The sequence below is a fragment of the Argiope bruennichi genome, chromosome 5, assembly GCF_947563725.1.
Source record: "Argiope bruennichi chromosome 5, qqArgBrue1.1, whole genome shotgun sequence".
Lineage (NCBI taxonomy): Eukaryota > Metazoa > Arthropoda > Arachnida > Araneae > Araneidae > Argiope > Argiope bruennichi.
The window spans coordinates 106,284,482-106,306,169 of NC_079155.1; the positions used below are offsets into that span (position 1 = coordinate 106,284,482).

The 21,688-nt window shown below is 27.3% G+C and overlaps 1 protein-coding gene across 1 annotated transcript in view; it reads left to right on the forward strand.

Annotated features, from left to right (window-relative positions):
• The first annotated feature begins 4,234 nt into the window (after positions 1-4,234).
• Positions 4,235-21,688, forward strand: part of LOC129969374 (RYamide receptor-like) — a 137,872-nt gene continuing 120,418 nt past the window's right edge. The window contains exon 1 of the mRNA XM_056083927.1: positions 4,235-4,299. The gene's annotated coding sequence lies outside the window, so the exon portion shown is untranslated. The remainder of the gene's footprint in view (positions 4,300-21,688) is intronic.

The following is a 21,688-nucleotide window of genomic DNA, read 5'->3' on the forward strand; positions in this document are numbered from 1 at the left end:
TATGATTTATAGATTTGAATTATGATTTTGTATTCATGGCCATATATTTAAGCTTCCAAAATGTATTATTGTTTTTTCTACGGAATTAGAAGGAAAGTTGTTGTCAAAAATTATGAAGCAGAAGCGTAAACTGAAACCGAAACTAAGATTTAGAAATATTAACAATACATCAGAATAATTATTTCCTTATATTTAAACAATGAATGTACAATTTACTTCTTCAACACTGAATTAAATTTAAGAAGTCAATTTTTATTTCATACTGTTTTAACTTTATCCGGCAATTGGTTCTCTGCATAATTTTCATTTATAGAATATTCAATTCGGCTACGTTCATGTCCACATTCTACAACTGAAATTATGATATTTGACGTAAGTGTTGATAATCTTAAAAATATTCTATTAGCTGTAATGGTTGCATTTTTCATTAAAATCAAGGAACAGAAAACTAAAGCATGGGCAGTATTTATAGGTCTGAAAAGTTGGTGTAAGTATATGCTAACACAGCGAAAGCAAGCGAAAAGAGATCAGAAAAATCACCAGTATTACCAGCTGTACTGAAAGAAAATATTTTAAAACTTTGAGGTAAATAACTATTAAAAAAAGTATTTATATGGTAAAAGAAAATGTTATTAAATTATTTTCTATGGAATATTTTATTTTACCTAAACATAATTCCGTTCAACCTCAAACACTGTTATTAAGATAGAAGTTTTATTTAGGTTATATATGGCTGATGTCCGTACATAACTATCTTAATTTAAAACTTCAAACAGAAGTAAAAATGATGAAAACTAAGAAAATCAATACTCATTAAACGTGAAATCAAGTAAGCTATCACTCTGAAACACAGTGAATTTAAATGTTCTAAAATGTATGTTCTGTATGTAAATTTTTATGTAACATTAAAGTCTTTATTTGCATTTTCGGCAGAAGTATAATTTTCATTTATTTTTCTTTTTGATTATCAAAAACCTCTTCTTTAAAAATATTTTTAAAAATTACCATAACATTTTATATATTTCCAAGTATAAAATTTAAATAATAAATATAATAATAAATGTAATTATTCATCAATAATCACAATAGTTTGTAAAAAAAAATCTATCAATTTAAAATCAACCTCTATATTTAAAAAAATCTTTCAATTTCATTATATTTTCATGAAGTAAGAGAACTAAGTATAAAAGTAGCCTTAATTTAAAATAATTTAAAATAATGATTTTTAGAAATGCTTTCCAATGGAGCTATGGCTATTTCTGCTATTATCCGAATTGAATGCAATAAACAGAATGAGCGTGAATGTGAGCTGTAAGGGTAGTAAATCAGTGGGTTTGGTTTGGTTATATTAACCTCCCGTTTGAAGCAACACTAGGGCTATTTTGGGACGGACCTCGTAATTTTGAACCGCGGTCAGATGACGAGGACGACACCTGAACTGGTAACCCCTTTCCACACCACACCAAAGGGAGGGCGGTCATGACGGATTTAACGTGCAACAGACCTCCTTACGCGACGGTTCTTCGGTGGAATCGGATCACAAACCTGGAACCCTTCGGTTCCGAGGCCGAGACCAGACCACCAGGCCACCGCAACCCAGTAAGTCAGTTGGAACAAAAATAAATATTTTTTATCTAAGAATATTAAGATAAAAACAATAATCCTTTATTTATTTAGTTTGAATGATTTTATTCTTTTCTAGAAATTCACTAATATAGGTGTTTGAATATCAATTATTTCTAAAACTTCAATTGTGAAAATTAGAACATCAAGTTCCTTATTTTTCAGGGCTAGATACCCTGATTAAACATATCTCATATGCAACAGTTTAAATTTAAAGGACAAAAGGCAGCTAATTGTAAAGAACTACGATATTATTATCTTATAATCTATGAAGTCAAATTCATCTTCATTTGACATATTTCAACAGCCAGCCAAACGCTATTATAAAGTGAAAAGGTCATAGTGTCAAACTACAATATTAAATCTTAGTTGACGCTTATTTGACGCGCGCGAAGATAGTTATCACACAAATCTTATGTCACCATACATCCCCAGTGTTCTTGGTTTTGAAATATATTCTTTGTTTATTCACAAACTAAAAATACTTTCGCGAATCATTAAAATGTAATTTACTATTACAAATAATTGCTAAAGTGGACAATGTTAGCAAATCCATTTTATGATCCAATAAAGAGTTTCAATTTATTATTCATTTAATTTTAAGTTATGTTTTTTTTTATTTCTTGATTAAAATAATTTTTAATTTTGAACTAGTCAGCAAGGAAAAAATAATTTTTAATATCGCCGCTGAAAAATTGGAGAGATTTTTAAAAAGAAATATCTGAGCGTAAAAAAAGACAAGCATACAGATAGCCACAGAAATATTTTTTTACAAATAAAAAAAAAAAATGGAGAGACAAATTTTACTTATGTTACAAACTTTGAAACTAATTATTTTTTTTATTACAATAATTTTGTTCCTTTTGAACCATTTTGTCAAAATTATAAACCTTGAAATTATAGTAATTTACATGTATAATATTTTAATAATTTTTCAAATAATTTTTTTAGATGACAAATGATTATTTATTTATAAATGAAAACTAAAGAATTCTTAATTAAATTATAACGAAAAATCTTCCTAAATAATTTAATTATGTTAGCGCTTGATATTTTTAAAAAAAGTTAATGTATATTGAATAAAAAGAATAATATGATAGGTTTTACAATATTTCAGCAGTTATTATTTGGTTAATTTATTTCACATTACTATATTTCTCGTTGTACGATATTTCGAGAAATGGAATGAATTTATAAATCTTCAAGAAATAATTTCTTGGAAATATTTTTTTTTAAAAAATCATTTAAGTAATGATTTTAATTCATAAATCAAATTATTTTTAAATTTAAAGCGAATTTCCGCAAAACAATTTAAATAAAATTTAAAATTTACATTTATTTATTAATTATTTAATTCTATAAAAATATTCTATATCTATTAAAAAATATGAAAAAGTAGCACCAAGTATTAAATATAAAACATCATGTTTATTGCTTTGTAATACCATTTAATCGTATTTCACTTAAATCTTTTTAAAATAATATTATGACTTGACAAATATGATTTTTGCCTACTAATTCCTTCATAATACAATTATATTAAACAAAAGCTTATATATATATATATATATATATATATATATATATATATATATATATATATATATATATATACTTACTTTCGCTGCCAAGTTTTGTCGTATAAGTTCGCTTTGATTTCATTTTCATGTGTAGCGCATATATTACTTACATGATTTCCTCCATTTCGTATCAGTTTCATATCAAATACAACTTACTTGTTTGTTTAGATATTAAAAAAATAATTATAAAATATAATTAAATTTAATTAAAGTTTTTACAGAATGTGTCCCACAATGACAACACTCAACTATTATAATCAAAAACTATTTTATTTTCCTACTGTAGTTTTTTTTTAAAAACTGAGATAGAATTGCGTTTATAATTTCCTATTATACATTTATGAAATCCAAATATAGATTTTCCATAATTAAGAATCAAAGCATCTTGTTAGATCAATATCTTGACCCCAAAAAAATTATTTTACAATACTGTTGTATATTTTCAAAAAAGTTTATTTCATGCCAATTAGAATTTGTAATATGATCCGAAACGGAATTAGAATGAAACAAATTCCAAAATATTGCGCATTTAAAACGGTTAAATGTTTTAACGCCTATTTATATACCTAATGGCTTTACTTAAGACACTACTGTAAACCATGCCAGTCTTTCATAGCTCGATTTTTTAGTTTTAAATATATTACTCTTTTCTAAATTATTTAATATAAAAGTAGTTTTACACCAAATATTATACTGCATTACATCTAAAACATACATTAAAACTTAAACAAATTTTGTTCAAAAAAAATTACTTCCAAGTAAATACAACATAAATTTATTTAAATTTACATATATGCATATTCATTAGAACTCAAAGATGCTTTACTATTATAGAAAACATTCCTATTGTCCCACATTTAGGATTTTAGTTTGCTTTCCCCCCTTTCTTTATTTGTGGTTGCCCAGGACAATTCTCACTTTGGGAGGTGGGAGCGTGGAGATGGGAGAGGCGCATGCGCACTTTGAAATTCGCGAGCGCGCGGAATGTCCCGAGTAAAGTGTGGGTACATTTCTGACATTGAGTTCTCCGGGATACATCCGGAAAACTTCGGACTTACTGCATATCCGCTACTCGGCGCGGATTTCAAGGCTACAGGTAAAAAGAAAAAAAAATTCATTTTTTTTGTTTGCTTTCGCGAGCATTTGTTTATTTTTAAATAGTTGTTAAATGAACTTTTTTAGGATCCTTTTTGATTTTTCGATATTCTAAGGTCTTTAATACCCAAGAATTCAATTTAAAGAAACTTTTTAAGTTAAGCGAATTTTGTGGTAAATGCTTTTGTAATTATGTGTTATATTTAATGTTATGAAATAATCTAAGAAATACGACATGTTTAAAAAAAATTGGATCAAAAGATTCATCCAATTTATTTTGTGGTTGAAAATAAGTTTCTTATAGGATTTTTAAACAATTATTACATAAAAAGGAATTATTGAAATTTTATCATTCAAATGATGACGTCAATCTCTTAGTACATAATTTTTATATACTTCTTTTGAAACTTTTCTATTTATGATTTATTTTTAAATAAAAAAAAACATTTCTGATCTTTTATAATGCATCATTGTTTGATATACATTGCATATCGTTTATAATGTTTATAATCTTTAAAATTTCTAAACTTTCTTCTAATTTCTGTTAGGGTTTCTAGAATAACTTAATACGAGTTTTATTTCAATTTTAATATGATTAATTTTTAAGCGTAAATATAGTTGATATGAAATATTATATTATTTGTAATATAGTTGATATGAAATATTATTTTAATAAGAACAAGATATGGAAAATATTATTTGTAAGTGTGATTGCTGTCTTGCTCATTAGAAATTATGGGATCTTTAAATATTCATTCCTAAATTTTTAAGATTCTGTAAATTCTGCAATTTCTTCAATTTAGGAGATAATAAGTAATTGTTAAAATTTTATGAAACAAAATATTTATTATATTTTAAAATAAAAACTGATGTCCCATATTTAACTTCCAGCATTTTTAATCAATAGGAAGTTTTATAGAACAAAGTATGATTAAATTATGAAGTTCTGCTTCAGAAATTATTTTAACATAATTTGGATAAATTAAAAAAAATTTTGATGAAATTCGTGAATCGTATAATTATTTTTAATCATTTTTGTCAAATAAATTAAACGAATTACTTTTATTTCATCAAATAATCTTAAGTGGAATTAAAAATTTAATTTTTCTTAATTTTTGAGATGCTACTGACAAACAATAAATTTTTCTATGTATATACTTTCAGCAGGACAATTGCCAGCATAAATAAATTCTGATAAGTCAAATCTGCGATATTTGATATTTTCATTGATATCCGATATAATCATATTCTCAGTAGTCAATAGCCGTTTATTAAGATAAAGTTTGTGTTTATCGTTTTAACTAACCAGATAATTATTTTGCAGTAATATTACCACGAAATACGACTATTTCTTAAGAAAATTAGGATCATTGTATTTTGGAAATTCAATAAATTTCATAAGAAAGTATTTGAAATAAAAGAGATGAATTAAATATTAACAAGGAACTTTGCAGAATATAAGTTCTAAGTTCTTTTCAGCATTTTAATTATTTTTAGCTTAAATAAATTATCAGTGGTCAATATCTTTTTGTTCTATGATTATTAAGAATATGTTTGTATTGGTGATAATAATGAAACAGTCAATTATTTTACACTAGTATTTCCACGTAATATACCTATTACTTAAAGAGGTTATGATTATAATGTTTTAGATATTCAATCAAATTATAAAAATATATCTGAAACAAGAACGAGTTGAATTAAATATTAACAATGATCTTCGCAGAATATAAATCTTAAATTCTTGTCAGCATTTTAGTTATTTTTATCGATTTTATTTTATATGTTTATTTAATAAAAGAAATACATTAGTTAAAATTTAATTCAAATTTTAAAATTAAAAAAATATACCTGTAGCGAAATATTTGAAGAAAAGAAATTAATTTGATTTTAAATTTTAACAACAGGAATATTTAACAGTCTTGTAGATTTCTTTATCATAATTTAAATGATTTAATAAATAAAAACATTTGTTTACGATATAAATAATGTGATAAGAATTTGATTACTACTATGCTCTTTTATAAAACAGTATTGAAAGCGCTGAATTTGTGAAGTTATCCTTTTCGCTAAATATAACAATCGCTCTAATATATTTTTATAATAACAGGGATTCAATTAGCATATATATCTTATTGGTGTTGAAAATTTATTGTAGCAGATTACAAATGCGGCAGTTCTTATATTTTTATAATTCGTTTTTCACTAACCCTACCATGAATCTTCTAACGATATTTTATGAAGTTTTCTGAAATGGAAACTGAAAAGAATGTTATTATCGTTAAAGTAAATAAATAAAAAAATGCATATGTAGCATCACAAATGGATGGCTATTAGAAAGGAAAAAAATTATTTATTTAAATTAATAGAAGTTTCAAATAGGAAACTAATAAAATAATTTAAAATTTTCATCGATTCCTATTTCAATTAAGAAAGGAAAATCAAAGTATCCTGAAGTAATATTTCTCTATTTTATAAATTCTGTTTAATTTTTCCTGATAAGAAATATTTAAAGAGTGGCAACTACGTCAAAAGCTTATTGCTTTCAGAAATCATTTACAATATCAGGACTTTAGATACATGAATATGTACTAATCAGCATCTTATTAATGACGAATTCTCTTATTTGTAAATTTAATTTATTATAAATTGATCTTAATTCTTTATAATCAGTAGTTTTTAGTCTTAAAGAATATATAAAGCTCACTACTCATAGTATTTCCATTTAATTAAGAGAATATTGTTAATAATGAAGGTTATTAAAGATTATTATCTTATATATGAGCTTAAAAAAATCCAAATATTTCAACATTTGTTAATTTACTTTTAAATTACTTAGATATGGTTTCAATTTATTTAATGTTTTTTTTTTCTTTTTGCCTACTTTAATCGAAATTTTTTCATATTGCTTAAGAATTTATACATACTATGAATAAATATTATATAAATTATTAATGTTATGTGTCAAAGTTCAATAACTGAAATCATAATTTCATACCCTTATCCTTTCCTTTCTCAGAATGCATTCATTTATCTAAAAATAACTCTTCAATTAATTTAAATTAGCAATTAAAAGGAAAGGTTTATTATAATTCTGGTGAACTGATGGTTTGAGTGAAATCGGAGTATCGTTTTCTCCATTTAAACCAAATCTATTTCTAAATGGATTTCTTTTTGCTAATCATGAAATATAAACTTCAGTCGATGTTACAAGAGTAGCTATTAAAAGAGAATACATTTCCGTGCCAAATGGTTACCTAACAACTTTTAAAATTTCATCAACTGTTGTAGTACCCGAGTTGCTGCCGATACTTCAATAATTTGAATATTAATAATATTCCATATTTGTCCTAGTTCCTTTTAATTACAGAAGAATCAATTAAGTTGTATTATGAAAATTCGATACATTCAAGAAATTCTTAATGGTTATTCAAATTCTGTTTACATTTCAGGGATACCATAGACATAGTTGATAATTAAAATGTGTGATAAATTGCAAATATGCAATTTTATTTTCTCTGCACGGAAAAAAATTAAATATCAGTAATAATCAATCATTTTAATCGATTCTGATTACAAAAAGAGCACATTTGATATTTATTAATAAAATTCTTCCCAAATCATATGAATTTCCTTTATCTTCAAAAAATATTAAAATGCTGTCGGTATTACCAACGCGATTTCTTAAATTTATATTTCACAAATTCCTAAAGAAGTGGTCCATTTCAAAATAGCTTATCAAGAAATATTGAAACAAATTATGCTAGAATAATTGGAGTTTCAGGAAGATAATTATCAATTTTCAAAGTTTTTAACGAATTTCACGCTTTAGAAATATTTTAAGAATACAGTTTTCAATTTTACATTATTTGGTAATGCGTAAAAATCTTTTCCCATAACCAGACAATAGGCAAAATACGCATAAATAATTTAGAACATTCAAACATTCTGCATAAGTAATTTAGTACCAATTCAGTACCACAATTTTACCGCATAACATTCAGAATATTTGTTCATTTATTCTACAATACACGGAAATTCTAAAGGCATCTTACAGATGGCGCTATGATAGCTCTGGCATATGGAAATGTTACGGACGGAGTTCCTTAACTGGACGGTTCCATACCTCCGAACATAATGTTAATTTTAAAAAAAATCAAAAAAGATTCAGTTATATAAACAAATACATTTATTGCGCTCACATTAAAAATCATTATCATGCGTTTGAATTAGACATTATTTCCATTAGAAATTTATATCAATAAACAATGTGTTTGTTCAATTATTGACAAAAGATAGACTGGATTGATATTTCGCTTATGTTATGTGATTCAGTCTTAATGTTGTTATATTTACAACAATCGTTTATTATTCAATGAAACAGCAGTTAATTATTCAATGAAAACCACAGAGTAGATGGAAGAAATTACTGAAGAAAAAGAGGTAATTTCGTTAATAAAGCTTTGATCTCAATTAATATGAATAATTAATAAACCAATATGTACCTCTTTCTTTATGTTTAAAAGTAAACTAAGCAACTTTCTCTTTCTGTATAAAAAATAAAAATAAGGAATAAACAATCATGATTAAAACCTTTATTTTTAAATAAATTTTCCGATTAATCAGATTTGTCAAAATATTAAAGTTAAATTTAGAATTTCATTTTAATGATTTTTGGTTCAAAAACCATCGTCAATATGGAGCTTTGAAACTAATGCAATTTTTTTCATCGTGATATTGTCAAATAGTATGCGTATGAATTTAAATACTGAACCTACTATTAATTGAAACTGCAAATAACTTTATATGCAATTTATTTCTGCTCATCTTGTATATTTTTTAAAGAAAAAAACATTCTACAAAATAAAGAAAACAAAATATTTTGAGTAATGACCAATTTATACATAGCAGCTTTACTACATATTTGAAAGTTTATGTATATGTATTAGGTTAAAAACAAAGAATTTTTGGAGAGAAATGGGTTCATGGAAAACTTTTGCTCCATAAAAAGTTAAAGAAATCCTACCTGACAGAATGATAAATGTTGTATTCTGATATTCAAGCTGTTATGCTTTTGAGAATAGAAGGATTTTTGTATCACTCGATGATAATGTAAACTTTCTGAGCCAGGTTTAGCGAGAGATATTTGGATGGTAAATATATTCAGATCCCGATAAAATGTCATTTTATTGGCTTGACGACAGCAATTATTCACAAGATATTTAGTTTTTTAAATAAAAAAATCTGGATTTTGAAAGCAAGAAGTAATATTCTTTTATTACTCTATTGTAATAGATAGAAGATCATACTTCATTTGGAAATGTTCTTTTATGTCCTATTAGTCCGAAATGCTTAAAATATCTACACACTACTTTTCTACATACTACTTTCTGCAGCTTATTCATTACAATATCTACACTCTACTTTTCTGCAGTTAGAATATCTAATAATTACACGGATATATCGTACAATATTTTGTGTTAATAGAATTGCACCATTTTTATATCTCTAATTATATTAATGTTAATTAAATATTTCCAAAATATAATAAAAACTGCAAAATTTAATAATGCCAGTCAGAAAGATAAAAACCGTTTCAATGGTAAATATACTTATTTGTTTTAATGACAAAAAACATTTTTAACTACATATTTACCGTTATCATGGCATATATAAATAATGCTACCATATCTACCATTAACATATTCACCATTATTATGTCATTTTTAATATGTAGAAATAAGTTATTTTTTATTCTTTCTTCCTCAAAAACTTTACTCTCTGTTAAAGATAACACTTATAAAATGCTTAATTTAACTAAATAATCACTATTAATCAAACATTAATTTTTACATTGATTCAATATTCAAAAAGTAATTTGAAACTCGATGCAAAAACTGTCCTCTCCATTTCATTTCTTGTCTCTCTAAAGGGGCAAAAGCGGACGGGTACCTGAACAATGTTTTGTAGGCAACACGTTCCATTTTATACCGGCAAACACAATTTAAATAAGTATAAAATTTACAATCAGATTATTAAAGTGATATTCTCTTATGCATTTCATAGAAGGAGTAGGTTTGAAGAGCGGCCGACTTTCAATTCAAAAATATATTAAATTCTATATTTTAAGAACAAGTAAGGGCCTGTGTAGTATCTTTATGGATGAACTATCCTTAGCGGAACTCTGGCACTTTATTTTTTGAGATCATTCGAATAATCATAGATACTACGAAATCTTGCAACAAAACAAAAGGTCCGAGAAGAAATTTAGTTCTCGCTTTTCCTTTCTTTGAGTATACTGTCATATTTACTCTTCAATAGAATGACGAAAACACAACAGCCATAATCAATATTCACGATTTTGTTGTGCGTAAAACTTTATTAATGCAAGTCCTATACACGTATGCTTAGAAGTCAATTTTCTTATTAGAACTATTTCTCTCCTGAAAGAGGAGGGGTAATTTTTTATACATCTACATAAATGCATCGCATGCTTATTGAATGCGAATTATTTATTTATTAGTATAATTGTAATGAAATGCACATTTCAGTGTATAAACTGTTATGAGCATTTCAGTAATGGACACCATTTAATAAATTGCCAAGAGCAAGCTCAGATAACAGAACCTGTTACTTTTATCCAATTAATGTTTTTTTATTGATGTCATATTGTACACTAATTAGTGTGGGACGCTGTAGCCTATTGGTAAGGTATCGGCTCGTGAGCCGTAGTATTTCAAGTTCGAGACCGGATTCCACCGAAGACCCATCGTGTAAGGAGGTCTGTTGCACGTTAAATCCGTCAAGGCCAAACGTCCTCCCGCTGGTGTGGTGTGGAGAGAATGAGTGCAGGCTGAGGTGTCGTTCTCGTCATCTGACCGCGATTCAAAATTAGGAGGTCCGTTTCAAAAACCCTAGTGTTGCTTTACAACGGGACGTTAATATAACTAAACATACACTAATAAGCAACTAGTGTGCATTTTCTCTGTTATATAGTATCATAGCAAACATAAATATAGGACACGATAGTACAAAAATTAAGTTGTTTAGTAGTTATTAATTTTTCCTTAATTGCAAAAAATAATTTGATAGCAAGTTTTAACAAAAAAAATAGCATATCATTTATTCCTAATTAGCTAATCATATGATTTTAAATATAAATTTTATTATATTATTTTTTGAGAAATAACTCTTAATAACTTGTATAAAAAATATATATTCATTTCATTTCAGATACTATACAGATTTATGTAATATTTTGCTGATAAAGAGCAAATTAGATTCTTGAAAAATATTAATAAATATATTATGTTTTCTTTATGTTTATCATCAGAGTTTTCAAGTTAATTATTCTAAAAATCAAGATTTTTTTCATTACTTTGTTAAATGAAAGTTCTACGTTATTTTATTTTGTTTTCATAACGATAAATATTTGATAAAACACCGTAGATCATTTATTATCGTTTGCTAAAACAGCATTAATTAATTTTTAAAACCTTTGTAAATTAATTAAAATCCAATTATCCGTAATGATTTTCCTTTAATGTTTATCTGTAATGATTGCACGAACAGTGACTTATTAATTATGTATATCTTCTTTCAGGTTTAATTATCTTGAAAAGCAAATTTACAAATTGCTTTCCTTTAGCGTTTTTTTTTTTTTCGAACGTTTCTTAAATTTTTCTAAAGTTAATGCAAATTTCTCTCTAGTTCCCACAATAACAGTTAATTGTAAATTAAAAATATAGTTCACGAAATAATATTCAATAAATTCTAAATGTTGGAAAGTATTTGCTCATTAAAATTGATTTATTAGAGATACTATCTTTGATAATTTTGATTTAATTCATTGTTCCTTTATTTCTTTTCGTGAAAAAGATGAATTTGCTTTGAGGTGATCATTTTCAAAGGGTATTCAAATATATCATGTTCTTCAAAAATTTGGTTTATAGTGGGACATGATTTCTTTTTTGTAATTTAAGATGATTTAACTATGGAATAAGTCATTTCTAAATGCAATCTTCTATTAACATAAGAATTTGAAATTTATGTTTTCTTCCTTGGTCTGTTCTTAGGCATTTATTATTGTGATAGTAGTGATAGTGATCTACATTCATTCATGTGGATGTAGATTAATTGTAGATGAATATTTGTATTAAAATCAATATTTCACATAAATGTGTTTTGTTTTTAAATTATATGCATTGAAAACTATTATTCATTCAATTATTCAGTAAAAATTGTATCTTTATTTAGATTTTATTTAAAATGTATCACTTAAATTCTGTGTTTATCCATCATATCTAGTTTATATGTATCCTCTTCTATAAAATATAAGTTTAGTTGGTATGGAGTAAAAAAATAACTTATCAAACCTTTTAAAACTTACCACTCAAACATTTTCAACTACCATATATACATGGTAAACTTTGCCCTTTTCTTTTTATTAACTTTCGGAATTTTTAGCTTTATTAAAATCAGCAAGTCATAGCGGTTTGCAATTTAAATTATAATTTCGAATTAAAACTTGATGATAATGATGTCTTGTCCGCGTTACTACGGAAAGGGGGTGAAGTAGCTTCTGAGGGTAAAGATCCCTGAGCACCCGAGGGCAGAAGTCTGACTTCTAGCTCATATGAAGATGACACACATGCACATTCGCTTGCACAACCCCTTTTTATAGGGGGGCACATTCACACATTTCATAGATAGAACACAGATGAAGAACAACCATCCCCGAACCGGTATTCGAACCCGGGACGCCCAGATCACGGGGAAGGTGCGCTACTCTTATGCCAGGACGCCGGCTGAATTAAAACTTAAACTAATACATAAGTTTTTTTTTTAATAGAATGACGGTAATAAATTATAAAATAGATGGATTCTTTTTATATAAAAATATTTAAATATATGACGATTTCAAAACGCAGATTTTATTTAGCGTGTTCCATGGTTTTAGGACTAGTGATTTAATTCAGACATTCTTTTTTTAAACTCTCAAAATTATTCAAAGTGGCACATGAGTTTGAAGTCTAAAACTAGATCTTATGTATTTGGAGGTAGAGTGCAGTCCTAGAGGATTCTGAAACAAAATCGATATACATTTGACTCATCAACTGGTAGAAAAATCGAAAAGCTTTCAGTAGCATATAGAGTAATCTCTGCTTTATCCATCAATTCTTTTACCTATTTTTAAATTTCGCTACATAAAATCACAACAGAACCCACCATGTTATTCTTTTTTCGATTTCTATTGACTAGTCGTGTCATATCCTAAAAAATTATGCCGGTGATTGGCTCATATATAAAATATTTATAAGAAATAAAAATCAAAAGTTGTCTTTCTATTTCACTTCTTAACAACAATTTTTATGTTGCTTACCCACACAAATGATTGCCGAAATATTATCTGGATAAATAAGTGTAAGGTTTTTTTTTGTTTAATGTATTTTATATTGATTATCTCTCTTTCTTTCCACCGAACACTTCAGTTGATAATGAACGAAAAATCACTAATGTTCTGTCTAATGGGAAATGTTCGAATCCTTTGCATAAAATAAATATATCTTTTTTCGAAGGATCTAAAATTTATCTGTCGAATTTATTAGCACGATTTAGTAAAGTTATATGTGCATGAAAATAAATATATTGATTTCCAATTGCAAAATTATTGATATTTAACGCTTTTGTCAGTCTAGAGTTGTTTTGTAGAAATTCTAAATGCATAACTAAGTTTGAAAAAGAAACAACGCCGACTCGGGTATTGTCCTCGTCATGTGATTAAGGCTAAAAACTATGAAATATCTTCCAAAAAGTTATTTTTTGTTACTGTCGCTTCAAAATCAGACAAAACTAAACTACGGAAATTGAACTAATAAATATCAAATGTAAGTGCTATTTTGAAAACAAAACCATGCATAGTTTAATACCGCTTGAAAAGAAAGGATTTTTTTTTTTTTTTTTTTTTTTTTTTACCGAAAAGTAAGAAAATCTTATTCTTTAGTTTGTTCTCTTTATACGGTCATTAACTCTTTTATTCTTAGAAATTTCAGAGGAATGTTACTGAATAAGAAGTTCCCGAGAATTGATTCGAAAAGAATAGCTAAATTAATCCTTTCAAACGGCAAAGAAATGTGGAATGCCATTCTCTAAACTCGTTTTGTTCCCAATTTATAAGATTACGTTTTCTGCCTGAGATAGTTACATCTCGTTTAAAAGAGTTGTTTTTCTTAATGAATAGACCAAATAAGATAAAACGCAGTTACTCTAACTACTTCAACTTCAGAAATGTTTCAATTCAAAGTAACTATAGGAAGAGATTGAGAACATTTTCACTACATCTTAGAAGGTTTTGAAAAAGGAGCTAATAACGAAATGACTTAAAATTCTCAAACTGATTTCTGTAGTTGTTGGAAATTATCTGGAATATAATATAAATACTTTTTTTATACTTCATTTTCAAATGCAATTTTTATTTTATTCTTTATAGCAGATAACAAAAAAAATGTATTTTCATGAGTAATTTATATTGTCCTTTAATAAATGATTTGTTTGTTTGAAATAAATTAATAGTCCGAAATATAAGAGACAGGACAATTTATCAGAAGAACAATTTATTTTTTTCACAAGGAAACTCCAGAAGTGGGTTTTTCCAAAATGTTATTGTTCAAAAATTTCTTTCTAACACTCAGAAACGCTTTTTGGAGTGAAATTTCATTAATAATGTCAGATTCTTCTAAATTATTTTGCAAATTAAAAAAACATTGTTATTTATCGCAAAGTTTTTTTTGCAACAGAAATTTAATTATTTGTATTGACATCAAAATTTTATTAGAGTAAATTTACTAAGCTGGTTTTACTAAAGTAAGCAAAATGATCAATAATCCATTACCTTCTATATTAAAATGTTCTTAGGTTTGTTTTCATTCTTACAGATAGACATTTCTTCAAGTCTATTTATGCTTTAAAAATCTAACGCAAACGATACTTTAAATAAAGATATTATAATTTTGGTCACCATTGCAACTATAATTTTTAAATTAATTATTTTTTTGTTAAAACACAAAGTGATATTATGACTTATTTTATTAGTATTTCTTGAATTGTATATTCTTATAGATATTTTCATTCTTTTTCATATTTGTTTATTTTAGGATTAATTGTTATAGATTTAATTAATGATCATAATTATCATAGAATTGTGGAAATTTCATAGAATTTAACTAATTAACTTAATTATGATAGAATTTACGAATTACGACTTCATCTTAAATGTAAAAATATCGTTCTTTTTTTCCTAAATCCTTATCTTAAAAATTCAAACGTGAAAATTTTAATTCTTGTCCTTTAAATAAATTATGAACCATAAATCAATGATAAATTAAAGCAAAATAGATATATCTGTATTATATGCAAACATATTTATACGAATAACAGAGAAACAACTTTTTCTATTATTGTTAAAACATTTTTTTAAAAGAATCTTTTCCTTAGAAATCCAACAACCCACATAAGACATTTTTGTACTAACCATCTTCAAATTTTTTGAAATTCCATGCATATTTCAGTAATTTATTCATGCATATAACTAAAAGAGAAATATTTCTTACATCTCTCTAGTAATATATTAAAAGGCGATCCCTTTAAAAATATTTAAAAAGAGATAATATTTGAGTTTTTCGAAATAGCAATGTTTCTATCAGTCCAATGTTTAAATCTGTATTTGGCACATGATTTATTCTTCTAATTTCAAATGCTTTTGACTCGAAAAATATTTTCTAGGCATTTAATATATTATATTCAATGATAGAGTAAAAGTACCAAGTTTTTTTTTTTAACTCTTCACTATATCAAAGCATAATTTTATTAAATAGAGAGAGAAGACATTTTATAAGGTCACAAGGTCCTCTACCATTTTGACAGAAACTATTCTAACGAAGAGGAGAAAAAAAAATTCTTTCATTTTACAATTATAAAGTTTTTTCGCGCCAAAATTTAGAATTGATTAAATAATATATAATTTGTGTTATACACTTTGTCAAAAATAATAGAATTGTTTCTTTTTAACAGGTATTTCAACATCAATTTACTACATCATCGAAATTATATGCATCAAATGACTATAAAATTTTTACTAATTTAAGCAATTATATTTTAAAATATTGGTTATGGTTAGCTAAAGACTAGAAGACCATCACATTATATTAGTATTGTACATAACTGCAATATTATTAATAATGTGGAGATACGAAAAACGAAAAGTTCTTGCTCCATATAAGTTTATTCGAAACTTAAATTCACCAAATCCGGTTTACCAGTATGTGAGAATATGAAATGCGAAGAGTTTTTTTACTCTATTTAATTTTATTTACCTCAAAAAAAAAATTGAGCATTGGAAGAAATGAAACCGTAATCAAAAGGAATAACAGGTAACTTAATTTGTAATTTACATATACTTGAAAATATATGCTAAATAATAAAAACACAACTGCTGCCAGATTTACCAAAACTATATACAGAGTAGTTAAAACTAAAGTTCCACTTTTAAATGACCAGAAAACGAAAACTACTGGACCAAATGTTATTAAACTTGGCAATGGTTTAAAGTAAGTCATGGGAATTTCTATTTGCCAAGAAAAGTTCGAAAACTCACCACCAGGGGAAAATGGCGCTTTTTGCAATATTGTTAAGCAAAATACGATATGAAGACATCGGTTTCAAATGTGTTTAATCGTTTCTGAAATGTGTTACGAAGTATGTTCAATGGGTGTTACCTCAAAAGCACTATTTATCGTGATAATCTAAACAATTTGGCGGAACTGAAAGATGCGATACATCGACATGTGCATAACGTTGCTCCTGATATGCTCAGAGCTACTGTTGAGAATGCAGTAATGCGATTCAATTTGCCTGCAGAAAATGGTGGACGCTGCATTGAACATGCTTTGTAACACGTTTCAGAAACGATTAAACGCATTTTAAACCGATGTCTCCATATGCTATTTTACTTAACAATATTCCATACAGCGCCCTTTTCCCCCCTAGTGGTGAGTTTCTAATTTTTTTTTTTTTTTTTTTTTTTTTTTTTTTTGTGGAAAAGAAATTTTTATAACCTTCTTTAAACCATTACCAAGTTTGATAATATTTGGTCCAGCAGTTTTCCTTTTATGACCATTTCAAAGTTGAACTTTAATTATAACCACCCTGTATAAAGAAAAAACCCCAACTAAATAACATTGCAAGCAATATTTAAGAGAAAACAGCTTGATACAATCAGCTGAAACGCGTCGCCAGTATAAAAACTCCATAATAAAGTAAGTTTGGAATTGTTAATTACAATCGGGATTTTATCGTTCAATACTAAAAGTCCCTTCAACCAATAATTCCGTCATTTGATCATTCAATAATCCATTTAAAAGTCATAAAAATTTAATATTATGAATATAGCGTTACATGCTATAAATAGTTTTAACATGCTATAAATAGTTTTGATATAATATGACAACAAAACAGCTTATTAAATGAAAATTTGCAATAAATTATTTTTCATTTTTCTCCCTAAACATTTCAAACTTTATTGAAATCAAATGAGTAACATAAAAATATGCATGATACGGGCAATGGAATTTGAAAAGAGAGAGAGAATTCAATAGATTGTGTAAGATGAATTATTTACTTTATGCTAAATATTATCCGATAATTTTCTTTTTTTTTATTAGAAAACTTACTACTGTTATATTGAATTAAACTTCAAATCCAGGGCATATATGTAGCTGTATTTTTATGTACTCCAATTAAATTTAATACATTTATCATTGTTCTTAATGAATGAATTTGTAACTGTCGATAAGGAAGAGACCAAATTGCTGTTTTATACATCTTTCAAATCATTCACTTTGTAATTCAATACCAAATTAGCGCGTGTGATTTCCCCAAAACTTTCTTGCATACTCTCTTATAAAGATCCGTATAAAGCCCAGTAAATGCCTTGCACGGCAGTGGCGTAAAATAGCTCTGAAATATTAATCTTTGGCGTGAATTTTATCATTTTTATTGAATCTTTCGTGTAATTCATGGGAAGTAATTTGGCAATGAAGTCCTGACAGGCGGTAATAATACCCAAAAATTTGAATTTGTGTTTTAAACACAAAGAATTGAAAAAGCTGCACTTATAGTCACAAAATCCCCTACCAAATTTAATATATTTATCTCATTTCATTTTTAAGTTGTCACGTTTATATGTTTCTAAAAGTACAGACAGGCAGATGGTCACCCCATAATTGGATTTGGATAAAAATTTGATTGTTATCTACTCTATAGATGATAAATCAATGTGTGGAATTTTATCTATACGGCTCTCTTCGTTTTGTAATTATCGAGCAACTTATATTTGAACAACAGGACAGACTTCTTCTAAACGGATACTGCTAAAAATTTGTTAAAAAGCTGCAAATTTGGTTTTTAGTTGGTATACCAAATTTCTTTGCCTTTGCCCAACTCGAAGCGTTTTTGAGTTATCTTTATCATAGACAGACTGATAGGCATTTCCTAAAAATGTGTTTTTCGAACTCAGTGGTGTCTAGAACGTGGAGATTAGTTCAGTTTAGTTTAGTCATATTAACGTCGCGTTTAAAGCAACACTAGGGCTATTTTGGGACGGACCTCGTAATTTTGAACCGCGGTCAGATGACGAGGACGACATCTGAGCTAGCACCACCCTCTAGCACCGCACCACACCACACCAATGGGAGGGCGGATTTAGAGTGCAAAAGACCCCCTTACACGAGGGTTCTTCGGTGGAATGGGGTCTCGAACCTGAACCCCTACAGCTTACAAGTCGAGACCTTACCACCAGGCCACCACGGCCCCAACGTGGAGATTAGACAAAATATCGAATTCAAATTGTTTAACGATTGCTATACTTCCTGTATTCTTAGTATACGAGTAACTAAAAATTAAAGCTTGTCACTCGTTCAATATTCCAAGCGCTATAGACCTAATAATACTAAACCATTACCAAAAAATTAAAAAGGAGTCATTCGTTCAACAGATCTTTAGAAAGTGAATCAAATGTTTAATCATTAAATGCTATAAACGTGTCGACAAATTAAGAGGTAATAGCCTTCGTAAAGTAGCGAAGTGGCAAAAGGTCCAGGTTTTCTCGCAAACCTTTTAGAGTTAATAGCACGCTTATTACTCGAATATATTCTCTTTAACTAGCCAGAAAATTTAGTACTAATTGGAAAAAGCAAAAGGTGGGATGTTTCTCTAATGAGGAAATAGCCTTTAAAGGCTCAAACCGCAATAAAGTATCATTCTTTCTTAATGCGAATAAAGCTTTCGTTCTATATCATTACCCTATGTACGTCTCAGGCAGTAAAACAGCGATAAAAATAAATTGACATAGAGTATACCTTTAATGTGTAGACTATTTTGGGCTGTACATTATATAAAACTTTGTATAATCTTCAAAGTTTGCTAAAATAAGGATTTAGCTGAAATAATTTTTAGTAGGGTAAAAATGAAATGAGACGAGATGCAAGTTATTGCCATATTTTTCATTGTTAGCGTGAAATACATAAAAAAAAAATGTTTTATTGCCTACAGAATTAGAGCAACGTGATGGGATTTTCACTTATATTTTTAAATTTCTATTTCTTTCCTTAAATATTAACTCGTGTGAAGTAAGAGAATGGATTTGAAGACGTGTATCAGCTGCAGGCAAAAATATATCATAGTGGATTTGGTACATAATTAAAAATTTGAGATAAATGGAACAAAAATGTTAGAAATTTTTTTCCACTTAACACAACAATGTCATGTTTCTGTTGTATTAGAATTTATGTATAAAGGGTGTCCCAAAATTAACACAAGATTTGAATTTGCCACCATTTATGCAATAAGCGTTAGCAACTATTTCACAGCTGATAGTTTAGGGTTAGTAAAAATGGAGTGTTACACTATAGAACAACAATGCAAGATTTGAATGATTTAATGCAAGATTTGAATTAGATAAAAACCATAGCTTTTTTATTTTAAATTGTTATATTATTCTTGAATCGTAAAGTACACAGGATAGGGTTAGTTATGGAATAACACATAGAATAAACAGCCTCCACAGCGTTGCTGGCACATACGCATTCTTTTTTTGACGAAATTTTCCATGACCGTTTTGCATAAATGTGGCCGAATTTCGTTGATGCAGCGTTGAATTCCCTCCTTTAATGCATGTGTGCTCGCGGGCTTGTTTTTACAGACCTTTCACCTCAAATAACCCCCAAAAAAAGAAATCTAATGGTGTTAAAGGATTTAGGGAGCCAATTCTCAAATTTTCGAACAGTAACCACCAGATTTATTATTTTTGTGATAGTTTACAACAATTGAATCACTTAGTTCTATCGTGTAATGCTTGCTCTATTTTTACTATGCCTAAACTATCTACTGTCAAATGGTTTTATTTAATAGGCTTGCCAACACTTTACTGCACAACCGGTGGCAGACTCAAATCTTGCTTTAATTTTGGACACCCTTTATATTCTCATTCAAGAAATTAAACAGATGTCAATGGTAGCATATTGCATTGACTTAAGACTTATTTCATGTCAATGTTTCATGAACTTGGTTAAATTCTTTCTCTGGAAAAATTAAATAATTAAACTCGTTGTAACACTGATGTTACTCACAAGCAGAAGCAAATTAAGGAATATAAATTGTTATTTCTCAATGGCACGATAGAACTCAAGGAATATGTTACATTAAAAACTAATTATCTAAATCATAGCTGTATAATTGGGATATTACTTGGAATTTACTTGAATATATAAAATATGAGCCGTTAGATTTTAATTCTGTCTTCTTCGAAATTCTTTAGCCTTTTAATATTAAGCACCGTTTTCAAATCAAGAAATTTTGATGATGTGCCGTATTGACGCAAATTTATGATCTTTCTTGTATTAAATTATGCTTCGATTATTTTAAATCCTCAATAATTCTAAATCGAACCTTCACCCACATAGTATAAAATCTATTCTTCAATAAAGAAAGAAAACAAAGTACAAAAACTACCAAAACCATGAAAGACAACATGGGTCACCTAAATACTAGAATTTGAAATACCATTTTGCAGAAAATTAAGTTTGGGGCTTTTACACTGATACTGAAATTTCAAATATTTGCCTTTATGCCTTTCACAATCCAACAGATCCCAGTCATCTATATCAAAAGATCATAAATACATAGTTATGCAGCTTTAAAACGCAAATCACACAAATATATTGCATCTTATTATCTAAACGATTCAGTTAGCTTCCAATGCCTCAAAAAGTTTCCAGAAACAAAGAATGACCGAGTAAAATAATGAACAAATAAAAAAATAAGAAATGAAGAATAAT